Source organism: Podarcis melisellensis (assembly GCF_964234715.1).
Source record: "Podarcis melisellensis genome assembly, chromosome: 13".
NCBI classification, from domain to species: domain Eukaryota; kingdom Metazoa; phylum Chordata; class Lepidosauria; order Squamata; family Lacertidae; genus Podarcis; species Podarcis melisellensis.
In genome coordinates, this window is record NC_138545.1 from 51740790 (window position 1) to 51754125 (window position 13336).

At 43.6% G+C, this 13336-nt stretch overlaps 1 long non-coding RNA gene across 1 annotated transcript; it reads right to left on the minus strand.

Annotated features, from left to right (window-relative positions):
* Positions 1–2414: 2414 nt before the first annotated feature.
* Positions 2415–12773, minus strand: LOC309354423. Its single transcript, XR_014162285.1, has 3 exons — positions 12619–12773; positions 5464–5618; positions 2415–2525 (listed from the first exon to the last, which is right to left on the minus strand). It is a non-coding gene; the product is annotated as an uncharacterized lncRNA (long non-coding RNA).
* Between the last annotated feature and the right edge of the window lie 563 nt (positions 12774–13336).

Sequence of the window (13336 nt, forward strand, 5' to 3'; positions counted from 1 at the left end):
CGTAATCAAGAAGACACTGCCCTAGAAGCCAACCCCCATTCTTCAGCAGTGTAAAGGACCAGGACTAAGCCATTACTGTACAGCGGTACCTTGGGTTACATACGCTTCAGGTTACATACGCTTCAGGTTACAGACTCCGCTAACCCAGAAATATCACCTCGGGTTAAGAACTTTGCTTCAGGATGAGAACAGAAATCTCGCACCAGCGGCGTGGCAGCAACGGGAGGCCCCATTAGCTAAAGCGGTGTTTCAGGTTAAGAACAGTTTCAGGTTAAGAACAGACCTCCGGAACGAATTAAGTACGTAACCAGAGGTACCACTGTACAATGCAATTCTAGTGGTACATTGCAGGAGTCACTGTATATAGGATCAGTGGCGTAGCGTGGGTTGTCAGCACCCGGGGCAAGGCAAGTAATTTGCACCCCCTAACCTGTGGATTTGCGCCCCCTAACCTGTGGATTTGCGCCCCTAACCCTAACCCCCAGATGTTGCGCTTGGTGCGGCCGGCCCCCCCTGCACCCCCCACGCTACGCCACTGTATAGGATTGCCGCCTGGCAGATACACGCACACACACAGAAGCAGCGTACTTGCCCAGTATCGTAAGTTTAACAGGTGCAGAGGGAATCGCAGCCGACACATTGCATGACCAGTGGGGTCTTGTCAGTGGGCAGGAAGTATGCCTAAGTGTGGGATCCTGCCATGTCAAACCAAACAAGAATCCAGAAGGCAGGTGCTATCACTGGAGCCCTTGTAACCCAATGTGGATCCCACAGTTGTGGCTATAAGGAGATCCTTGTCTAGGAGGCAAAAGGGAGCTGACATCCTTTGGGTGCCGACAGCCCCCTCAGCGACCACGTAGCACCATGTGAACGGGACGTGCAAGCAGGTGGAACCTCAAAACACCACTTAAGGTAGTTTGGGCTGAGCATTTGTCGCTGGTTCACCACAATCCAGCCCAAGCGCCAGACATTTTGCCTCTCTCGGCTACAGCATTCTTCTCTGTGGGGAGCTTGAATTAGGGCCCCACAATAAAAGCCTTCTAATCTCCTATTCGTTTTACTGGAAACAAGAGAATTGCATTTATATCTATCCTTTTATTTGCACTTTCAATGATGGTCAAAACTACAATAAAAGTAATTATTATATGTAAACTGAAAATTCATAAAAATGTCTAATTTGCACGTGGATTATACATAGAGTGGCTGTGCATATATTTGTCTAAAACCTGTGGCAGAAACCTTAGATCAATATTTACTTAAGAATTCCTAATGTATTTTTACAGCATCTAATTTTCCGAGCAAAGTGTGTTGTAGAGAACATTTGGTAGTAAAATAATTAATCTGATTTCTTTGCAAACAAACAGAACACTAGCTCATTGGTAAACATTTAAACAGCTTACAGCAAACACATTGTACATGTCGTATAATTTATCAAGTGTCCCAGACTTCTATTTAATTAAAACAAAGAACTAGTCTATTTCTTGTTTCCGTGGACAGAACTATTTATTATATGCTGCTGCTATCAGGTGGGTGAGCACTCATGAACACATTCCAGTTTAATGTATAATTCAATTCTTTCAAGTTAAAACGTGGAGGGAAACAGGCTTTTAAGAAGAACCAACATGAAGCTTCAATTCTGTGGCTTTTACTCAACCCAGTCATTTAACCCTCACAAAAATAATACAACTATTTGCAGCTGGGGTGGTGAACCTTCGTTTCTCCATAAGCTGCCGGACTACATCTCCCATCATCCCTGACAATTGTTTATGCTCACTAGGACTAATGGAAGTTGTCAGTCAACAACATCTGGCAGGCCACAGGTTTCCATCCCTGATTCAAGCCACTAATAGACTTCACCCCAATCCAAGCGAAGGTGCTTATCCCTCTGAAATTAATGGGATTTCAGCTGTAGGGCTAATAACCCATTCTGACTCTAGCCATTGTTTGCTACCATCATAATTAGTTGCATAAACCTTCCCCATTTGCAACACATTGCAGATTGGGACTCTCCAATCAGCTGCCACTTTACTCTAGGCCAGTGTTTGCCAAGCCTTTTCCAAATAAATAGTTTAACCATATTCTGTCATTGTTTTATTTTCTTTGGTGCCATCTATAGAGGGAAAACCAGAAACAACCAAATTAGCCTTTGAAGTGCGTTCGTTTTGATGCTTAACCAGGAAAGTAGCAGAGCTCTCTCTTTGATTTAATTTTTACAAAACCTTTTGATTTAATTTTTACAAAACAGCAGTAGCAACGACAACACAAAGTGCACCAGTTCTACAGTGTCTGTTCAGGTGGATAATTGTTTTCCATATCAAAATATGTTTACGTTTTCATGTTCATTTCAGCCCAGCACCATTCCCGACTGCACTGTGAGAAAAGGACAGTGTCTGTACCCATTGGGAAAGAAAGCATTGTCATACTCTCCATTGTCATGATGCTTCATTTTGTTTGGTTCCTTTTCCATTTGTATGTCCTTGCCCATTCTTCTACCTTCCAGTACTCTGCAACAATGTGGCTTCCCGCTATGAATATAAAAAAACAAAATTTCTTTGTATGGTAATACTGTGCTTTGTCCACCAACCTGTGGATTTGGATTTGATATCCCACTTTATCACTACCTGAAGGAGTCTCAAAGTGGCTAACTTTCTCCTTTCCCTTCCTCTCCCACAACAAACACTCTGTGAGGTGAGTGGGGCTGAGAGACTTCAGAGAAGTGGGACTGGCCCAAGTTCACCCAGCAGCTGCATGTGGAGGAGCGGGGAAGCGAACCCGGTTCACCAGATTACGAGTCTACTGCTCTTAACCACTACACCACACAGAGTTAACATACAGAAGGATGCTTTGCTGTTTGAATGGGAGAACCATTTTCTCACATTCCACAAATACTTTCTCCAATAAAGTTTGTAGAAGGTGGTCTGTCTAGCCTTGTAATCTTTCCCCCATGGCCCTTCTGCCATCACTCAGATTTAATGTTTTAGGTGTCTAAGACCAGTGGTGAAGGACCCTTCAGGTATATTCTTTTATCCTAGCTGACACTTGGATATGGTTTTTTTATGCCATGGTGCATTCTATAGCTCTGTTGCAATATTTATTCTTAGATCCTTCTCTCAGCATCCCTTTAATCTCACTAGAGAGTCTGTATTTTCTTTGTCAAACAGGAGAGAGAGAGAGAGAGATAGAGAGAGAGAGAGAAAGAGAGAGAGAGAGAGAGCGCGCGCGCGAGAGAGAGAGAGAGAGAGAGAGAGAGAGAGAGCGCCTTCCCCTCTGCTCCTGGCACTGGACTTCTCTTAGGATAGGCATGTTAGCAAGATGGTTAAATGCAAGCTGGGCAGTGTTGGTTGGCTGGAGTGCCATAGGGCTTTTGCAGTTCAGGATTCTTATTATAAACAAACTGGATCCTTGAAAGCATTGGTATGAATCTTGAACAGCACATAACTCAGCTAAAGAAGAGGCTTGAAGTGCTTGAATTGCATAATGGCTTGACGTATGTGACAACTAAATAGATGGAAAATATTCACACTATTATTTTTACTTTGTTACATTTTATTTTACCTTCTATTTAAAAATTCTGTCATGATTTGCTCTGACTTCAGAAAAACTTGTAATCTTTTTTAAGAATCAAACTCGGGAAAGATGATTTCTTCTTTGCCTGTGAATAATTTTTCCAGCGTATAGTAAGTGGTCAAAGAGAATTTTTGCATTAAAATGTTGAAGCACATATATGTATGTCTGCTTTTCTAAAGATTTATTAAAAACGTTTTTTTATATATAGCTTTTAAATATTCATTCTTCCTCACTTTCAAAACCTATCAAAGTGTAAATAGCATCCTGCTGCAATTCAATATCAAATCTAGAGCAGCGCTGCTGACAGGTGCTTTTCTTAGCAAAGGGGTATTGGAAACAGTGAATGAAATCCCCATTTCTGGTATATGTCTGTGTCTCTTTACTGCAAATGGAGCTTTCATTCTGTGTCTTCAATATCCTTTTGCTTAAAAAAAACCACACCAGTTGGTAGCATTGCTCTAGATTTGAACTTGTTGACAAAAGAATATACTGCACCACCATTCCCCTATCCTCCTGTTTTTAAAGGGTAAAGGAGGACTGAACTTTGTGAGGGGGGTGGGAAATCAAAATTGTAAAAGAAGGTGAGAGTAACAGCGAAGGAAGTTGCAGAAGTAAATCAACAGATTTGAGAGCTGCTGCTTTAATAATAATAATAATAATAATAATAATAATTTATTATTTACACCACGCCCATCTGACTGGGTTTCCCCAGCCACCCTGGGTGGCTTCCAACAGAACACTAAAATACAATAACTTAATAAACATTAAAAGCTTCCCTAAACAGGGCTGCCTTCAGATGTCTTCTAAAAGTCTGGTAGTTGTTTTTCTCTTTGACATCTGGTGGGAGGGTGTTCCACAGGGCAGGTGCCACTACCGAGAAGGCCCTCTGCCTGGTTCCCTGCTACCTGGCTTCTCGCAGTGAGGGAACCGCCAGAAGGCCCTCGGCACCGGACTTAAGTGTCCAGGCGGAACAATGGGGGGTAGAGACGCTCCTTCAAGTATACTGGAGCAAGGCTGTTGAAGGCTTTAAAGGTCAGCACCAACACTTTGAATTGTGCCCAGAAACATACTGTGAGCCAATGTAGGTCTTTCAAAACCGGTGTTATGTGGTCTCAGCGGCCGCTCCCAGTCACCAGTCTAGCTGCTGCATTCTGGATTAGTTGTAGTTTCCTGGTCACCTTCAAAGGTAGCCCCACGTAGAGTGCATTGCAGTAGTCCAAGCGGGAGATAAACAGAGCATGCACCACTCTGGCGAGACAGTCCACAGGCAGATAGGGTCTCAGCCTACGTACCAGATGGAGCTGGTAAACAGCTGCCCTGGACACAGAGTTTACCTGCGCCTCCATGGACAGCTGCGAGTCCAAAATGTCTCCCAGGCTGCGCACCTGGTCCTTCAGGGGCACAGTTAACCCATTCAGGACCAGGGAATCCTCCACACCCACCCGCCTCCTGTCCCCCCAAAACAGTACTTCTGTCTTGTCAGGATTCAACCTCAATCTGTTAGCCGCCATCCGTCCTCCAAGCGCCTCCAGACACTCACACAGGACCTTCACCACCTTCACTGGTTCTGATTTGAAAGAGAGGTAGACTCCTTCCACCCTTTTGACTGCTTCCACCCTTGAGAAAGGCCCGAGTTTTCAAACTTTGCTCCATGCAAATACTCCCATGCTGCAAAATATATTTTCTGATAAATGTCCTCATTTGCCACCTTGAATATTGTGACTCTGACCAGAAGGCAGAAAAATAAATTTTAAAGATGAGTGCTAATAAAATTAGACATCGGTACTTTCATTCAGCATTCCTTTGCCTAACTACCACACTCCAGTGTCTAGTTTTCAGCATTCAGCTATTCAGTTAACTTTTGGGAGAGTCAAAAGTAGCTCAAAATTGGCTTACCTTTCCTGGTGAGCTCTCTTATTCTTCCCTGCTCTGAAACTGACTTTATCTCTCCTGAATATAAAATATCAGATGGTCTGCAAAGGAAGTGTGTGGATTGGAGAAGCTAGCATTCCCCTCATTTCCAACTTGTAGAATAATTTATTTTGTATAACCTGCCAACATATTGAAAAATGGAGAGGTGTTCAGCCAGTAAACACAATTCTAGCAAAGTGGGCATGTAACTGTGTGCAGATGCCATATGATGTCTGCACAACACACATCAGTTCTCTTTGGTTCTGAAAATTGGTGTACATGTCATCATTATTGCCTTTGTGCAGTGCTCTGCACCAGTTACAGATTTTCACAGTGGAGATTATTGTTTCGTTTCCTGACTACCTCTTCATTTTTATAATCCTAGTATTTTAGACATGTTGCCAAAGTGCCACTCTACTTGACCCGTGTGAACTGTGTCCCTGGCTGGGACATGCACTCAGTGAAAGTTAGTGGCTTTGGGAAATAAAAGCCTTTGTTCATTCTGGCTGGTCGTTTATGGACCTTTTAAACCAGGGAAACTTGTGAGAATGCTTTATGTACCTGTTGGATACATGATTTGGCTAGTGGATGGTAACTATGAAGGCAAAGCTCAATATAGTCCGCGCTACATTTTCTTGCTGACATATGTATTCCAAACAGAAAGTTGTTGTTAAAACCCCTCTGTTATACTGGAAGGCATCCGTTTAAAGATCATTGAACAGTTTTAAAAGGTAAAGGGACCCCTGACCATTAGGTCCAGGCGTGGCCGACTCTGGGGTTGCGGCGCTCATTTCGCTTTATTGGCCGAGGGAGCCGGCGTACAGCTTCCGGGTCATGTGGCCAGCAGGACTAAGCCGCTTCTGGTGAACCAGAGCAGCGCACGGAAACGCCGTTTACCTTCCCACCGGAGCGGTACCTATTTATCTACTTGCATATCTACTTTGACGTGCTTTTGAAGTGCTAGGTTGGCAGGAGCAGGGACCGAGCAACGGGAGCTCACCCCGTCACGGGGATTCGAACCGCCAACCTTCTGATCGGCAAGCCCTAGGCTCTGTGGTTTAACCTACAGCGCCACCCGTGTCCCACTGAACAGTCTTAGCTTCCATTTAATATGTAGGACTTAATCACGTGGACTGGAGATTTTGGGATGTCTGTAATTGTTGGCTTAGTTTATCTGTGGAGTACAGATTAGAGCCCCATACTGATGGTAGTCCTACTGCCGAGTTGTTCTGAGAACTGAAAGATCATTATTTTTTTCAGATATGGGTGAAAGCTGTGACTGCTGAGGATCAGTATTTACCCTGGTGCAGTGGGGAGAGAGATGTCCTGGTGGGTCATGCATGCATTATAATTGACAGACAGTGTTAGAAACAGGGAGGAAGCTGTAAGCACTCTCAGCATGGGTGTTATCCAAACTGGCTGAATTATTCATTTGTGAATATATTAACACATAAATTTAGCCTTCTCTACACAAAGCGTCACGAAATGGATCCTCATTCCTAAGAATGAGTGGATTGATCTTACTATTTGTGAGCTACCGTACTTTGATTGAGCTCAGAATTCTTTCCCTTTTTTTGCAAGCAGTTCACATGAATAAATTGGAGCTCTTTCTCCCTGTTAGAATAGGACCTACTCAAAATTGAGCTGACAGCCCATTTGTAATACATTTCCCCCCACAAAGCACTGAAGATGCAGACAAAACAACCACCAACTGCCATAATTTTTCTCCTACGTTTCAGTACCAATTGTGACGTCACACTGACAGGCTCATAGGATCCCTTTCATACAAATCCTTTATTACATAAAGTAACCAAAGATGGTGGACCATGCATGGCAAATAAAAGCGTCATAATACCCAGCCTGTAGTTTAACATCATATCAACGTGGGTATCATGGGACACATCAAATGCTTTCCTGTGATTTTAAGCTATTTCTAATTTGTTCTGAACAAATCGACAGTCAGTCATAAGCAAACAATCATAGCCCCCAACATGAATCTTAACATTCACATAACAAGATTGAGAAAATATATTTTTAAAGCTTTTTGTTTTTAGTGAAAACTACACACCTGTGTAAAAAGGAAACCTTTGGACATAATACTGATAAGTGTAAATTATAACAATGTGAATTACAACCAATTCTTCTTATTTTCCATCTTCAGTTACACAGAGGGAGCTCATTGGATATGCTGTTATTTGAAATCTATCCCTCCCCCCAAAGATGTACAAGTCACAAACCCTTTTGACTGACAGAAAGGAGTCACCCAAAACAGAGTGATCTGAACAGTCAATAAGGTTGTATCAGATTTCTCTATTCTTCTTACTCAGACGTGGTGTGTTAAGCAACGCTTATGTTCCATGCAGTCTAATACCACAAAGTAATGTCCATTTTTATGTAATGGACAAACATGCTTGCATCATGAAAGGTGAGTAACTTCTTAGATTTAATGTCAATATTAGAACCTTCAAACAAATGAAGTCAGTTGATTCTTTAATAAATTTCCTGCTGCATCCCCATACCAAAAGTCTGCTGGCCAGACCCACAAATCTGGGGGTGACCCTATTGTTATGTCTAAGAGTTATAGGGGAGTTCTGTACCATCTGTCCTAAAGCAGAGAGTGACTGGGCAGGCTGAGATATCCAAATAGTCTCCCAGTTGTTTCTTAGCTTATTTTTAAGCCCAGTTCTGACCGGCACCTTACTGCAGGATAGTGACATCAACAACATTTTTTCAAAACACATAAGAGGGTGGGTAGCCTGCACTTGGATGTTAGATTCTTTTGGAAAATTGTGCAGCTGGGGAGGCCCCTTTAACACAGGCAGAATTGCAGTGGTGGTAAAAGAAGAAACAAAGTGCAAATACACATTTTCAAAAGACCATCAGGCAGAAACACTGGAGGAGAAGCTGGGCAACCTGAGCGCAGAACATAGTGCAGTTGATGTGATTGTTGTTGTTTAGTCGTTTAGTCATGTCCGACTCTTCGTGACCCCCTGGACCAGAGCACGACAGGCACTCCTGTCTTTCACTGCCTCCCGCAGTTTGGTCAAACTCATGCTGGTAGCTTCAAGAACACTATCCAACCATCTCGTCCTCTGCCGTCCCCTTCTCCTTGTGTCTTTCCCAACATCAGGGTCTTTTCCAGGGAGTATTCTCTTCTCATGAGGTGGCCAAAGTATTGGAGCCTCAGCTTCAGGATCTGTCCTTCCAGTGAGCACCCAGGGCTTATTTCCTTAAGAATGGATAGATTTGATCTTCTTGCAGTCCATGGGACTCTCAAGAGTCTCCTCCAGCACCATAATTCAAAAGCATCAATTCTTCGGTGATCAGCCTTCTTTATGGTCCAGCTTTCACTTCTATACATCACTACTGGGAAAACCATAGCTTTTACTATAAGGACCTTTGTTGGCAAGGTGATGTCTCTACTTTTTAAGATGTTGTCTAGGTTTGTCATTGCTTTTCTCCCAAGAAGCAGGCGTCTTTTAATTTCATGGCTGCTGTCACTATCTGCAGTGATCATGGAGCCCAAGAAAGTAAAATCTCTCAGTGCCTCCATTTCTTCCCCTTCTATTTGAGTTGATGTGATTACAGAACCGCAAATCCCTTATGGTCACATCCACACCACATATCTGAATCACATTTAAAGCACATAGCTTTTCCCAAAGCATGCTGGGAACTGTAGTTCACCCCTCACGATGCTACAGCTATGATTTCTTTCATTTTTCATGTGGGCTGATGTGTATTCCTGCACTCTCATCCTCCTCAACTGCCCAAGTCTCAAAAGCCTTCTTTGGCAAAAGGTGTGACACTAGGGATGCCTTAAAATTTCTTGCTCATCAACCTGTACTAGCACAACCAGCAGAAGACTCACTCTTCTGAAAGTGAATAATTAACTCTCAGTTCTTCAGTTCCCCATATGCTACGTGGCAAGAAATTCCCGCAGAACATGTGAGCCTTGCAAATCACAGTAGAGGAAGTTGTCTGTGGGGTTATGGTTACTGCTGATAGCTCTAGCCATAATGCATTCCTAGAAAAGGGGCTTACTCAAAGCTGCAGAACACGGGGGGTGTCTGGATTATCTGATAAAGCCAGTATTTCTAACATTATTTGTGCTGAATGCAAGGGCGAGCAGTTCTTCGGTTGCACAAATGTTGCCAAGTTTTGCACCTGTAGGACACTGGAATTGCTGCAGGTACACTTCATCACAGGGTGGCGCTGTGGGTTAAACCACATAGCCTTGGACTTGCCAATCAGAAGGTCGGCGGTTCGAATCCCCGCGACGGGGTGAGCTCCCGTTGCTCAGTCCCTGCACCTGCCAACCTAGCAGTTCGAAAGCACGTCAAAGTGCAAGTAGATAAATAGGTACTGCTCCGGCGGGAAGGTAAACGGCGTTTCCGTGCGCTGCTCTGGTTCGCCAGAAGCGACTTAGTCATGTTGGCCACATGACCCGGAAGCTGTACGCCGGCTCCCTCAGCCAATAAAGCGAGATGAGCGCCGCAAGCCCAGAGTCGGTCACGACTGGACCTAATGGTCAGGGGTCCCTTTACCTTTTACACTTCATCACAAAAGTGACAAAAATGACCCCTGGTTTACTCACGCCCTTCATGAAGAAGCCCACTGGCCTGCAACAGCACCCACCTAAGGGGCTGAGTATTTAGCAGTGCTGGAAAAAGGGTTAAGGAGCACGTGAAACGTCGGACATTTTCATATGTGCCGAGAAAATTCTCCCCAGAACAGATTTCTGCCCCACCCCTGAACCATATTTTTTAATCCATTCTAATTCTTTGCAAGGTATCAATTTAATGTATGTTTATTTCATAAAATTTATATATTGTTTGATTGTAATAAGAAATAAACCTCAAAGCCACTGACAAAACTTTGCCTTTTGCTTTGGGATGTAGAAGCCCAGATATTTAAACATCCTAGGACGTCTTCGCAACACCATTGCTTGAATTGTTATTAGTTTAGGGACTGCATTAAGAAATTAATTCTCAGAATTAATTTTAAGACTTGGCACTGTCCTATCTCTGTCATAACAGCTGTATCATCTATATATTAAGTTTAAGAAATGCTCTTTGCCCCGCACCCAAGTAGCCCACGATGTTCCAGTTTTGTCTTAATGCAATAGCCTGGGGCTTAGTGAGCAGCAATAACAGAGGACAACCTTATTTAGGGTCCCAGGCCCAGGGCTGAGTCCCATTAATGTAGCAAGTGAAGAGCTGAGTTGTATAGTGGGCAGGAGACTCTGGGTGGGGGGAGAACAGGACGGTGCCTTGTAGGGGCTTGTGTCTGAGAGTGTGCATAAATAAATGAAATAAAATCATGGCTTAACTTCAACCCAAGCCTCTTCTGTTCTATGATGCCTTCTAAATTAATCTATAAAAGCAATGCTATTTTTCTAGAAAAAGAGGTGCCGGAACACACCAGGAATGCCTCCCTTGTAGTTTTACAATGGCAATGGTACCCACCTGAAAAGAGCCAGGACAGAGTTCCAGCAAAAAAAGGGGGAAAAAGCCCTGTATAAAATTAAGAATGATTTTCCCAAGTAAAGCACACTTTTAAAGGTTTCTTTGAACCTGAGGTACATGAAGGGTATGTCACAGGCAAGTGAAATTGAAATGAAGAAGTTTTGGGAAAAGTTCTGGAAACTGCTATGCATTTTCATTCTATGTACACGAGAAACCAGCAGTAAATTCCACCGAATTCAATTCCACTTGCTCAGGGAGACGTGTGTTTAAGGGCTGCAACCGCATTGGCCCAAGTTCCTTTTTCCTTGTTAGCTTTCTGCTCTTAGGCTGCTTGGAATGACTCTATCCAATGCCTGTGAACAATTGAGGTAACAAATGCAGCACACCAGTTGCTACTAGAGCGATTTAATAATAAGAGATGCCTAAACAAGCAGCAGCAGCTGGCATTGTATTTAATGACTCTGTTTTGTTCTCATATTCTTCACTTTTTGAGGGCCCAGCCACATCCTCTGCTTGATATTTTTTGAGCTTTGAAAGCCTGGGGTCACAGCCAAAATTCCAAGACATGCTGGAGTTTTTACACAAAGAATTTTGTCGTGATGTTCTGCATGTGTTGTGGGAAGGGAGAGAATGCCTGGCGACAAGAGAAAGTTCAAGTATTAAACTGGTAGGTTGGAGGTTGGAGGTAACCAAGAAACCAGCTTCTGCAGAAGGCTAGACCCACGCCACCCAAAGTGCACACACACACTTTAGAAGGACTTCTGCTCAGTATATTTGGTTATTAAAGATAATATTTATATACAGGTTGACTACAAGCTGAAAGGTAAATAACCAGCAGACGTCAGATGGGAGACAATGTTGGTATAATTTGGTTTGCTTGCATCTACACTTAAGATTAGTCACAGTGCTAGAGCCGGCTTCTTTGTCCACCCCACTGTTCTTTCTTCCCATAAGGTTTAATTAAAGCTTTTTCATGATACAGCAAGGTAAAGGAAACTCATCTAAATAAAAACAAAAACAGAGAAAGGAAAATGCAAAGTCTTCCTTACAGGGTCCTCGACGTGGGATCACATTCACCCGGTGCTATACCAGCTGCACTGGCTCCCGGTGGAGTACAGGATCAGGTTTAAGGTGCTGGTTTTAACCTTTAAAGCCCTAAACAGCCTAGGACCCTCGTACCTACAGGACCACCTCTCCTGGTATGTCCCATGGAGGACCCTACGGTCTGCAAATAGAAACATCTTGGAGATCCCGGACCAAAGGGAGGTTAGGCTGGCCTCAACCAGAGCCAGGGCCTTTTTGGCCGTGGCCCCAATCTGGTGGAACGCTCTGTCCCAAGAGACTAGGGCCCGGCGGGACTTGACATCTTTCCGCAGGGCCTGCAAGACAGAGCTGTTCCACCAGGCCTTTGGTCAGGGCACAGCCTGACTCCCTCCTTTGGCGATCCTCACAGAACTCTAGCCCAATGGTTGCCATTAATTTGATTTTGAATTGATTTTAGAATGAATTGATTTTAGAATGCTGTGTTACAGTACTTTTATTGTTGTTAGCCGCTCTGAGCCCGGCTTCGGCTGGGGAGGGCGGGATATAAATAAAATATTATTATTATTATTATTATTATTATTATTATTATTATTATTATTATTACTACTACTCTCTCAAAGGTAGCTCTTACCCCTTGTCTCACACAGAAAGGGGTGGCCTCTCCCAGCTCTCACCTGGGAGCTTCCCTGCCTTCTCCCAGTCTCCCACCTCGGGAGGTCTTCCCTTCCCTGCCCCTCTCTCAGGGTCTTCCACCCAAGCACCACCTTCAGGTGCACCACCCTGTTCTTGCTTCACTCTCTCTCTTTCTCTGCCTGCAGGAGGAAGAAATTGGCATAGGTGTCACGGCTGCCGGATTAGTTTGACACACTGCAGGATAGTTGATGGGGGACTTTTCGCATTAGACTATCGCGATGCAATGCTGGTTCAGACAAACCCATATTCTGATTGTGACGCTATACAGCAGTGAAAGTGACTAAAAAGGGGCATTTTTGTAAACAGGCTGCTTAAACTCAGCAGGCACAACTCCTCGGGCACATCCTGCAAGCTTTGGCTCATTTTTATAGTAATACTCCTGTGTTAAAAGTGAAGCGATGCCATCTAAAGTTTAAATTGCAGCGGTAAATGCAAAATCTAAGACTGCTTAAGGGCTATGAAAAATTTGGTATATCCCAAACTGTCAATTATATTATTAGCATTTGACATCAGTCTTGTGTATGTCACTTTCGATGTCACTACAGTCTGATGTAAATGACATTCAGGCCCACTGACTCCAGTATCTGGGGCAAGGAAGAGGTTTGAGGTATTATTTTTTTTAGTAATGTCCCAGTCTTTGCTTGGGTTAAGATTAG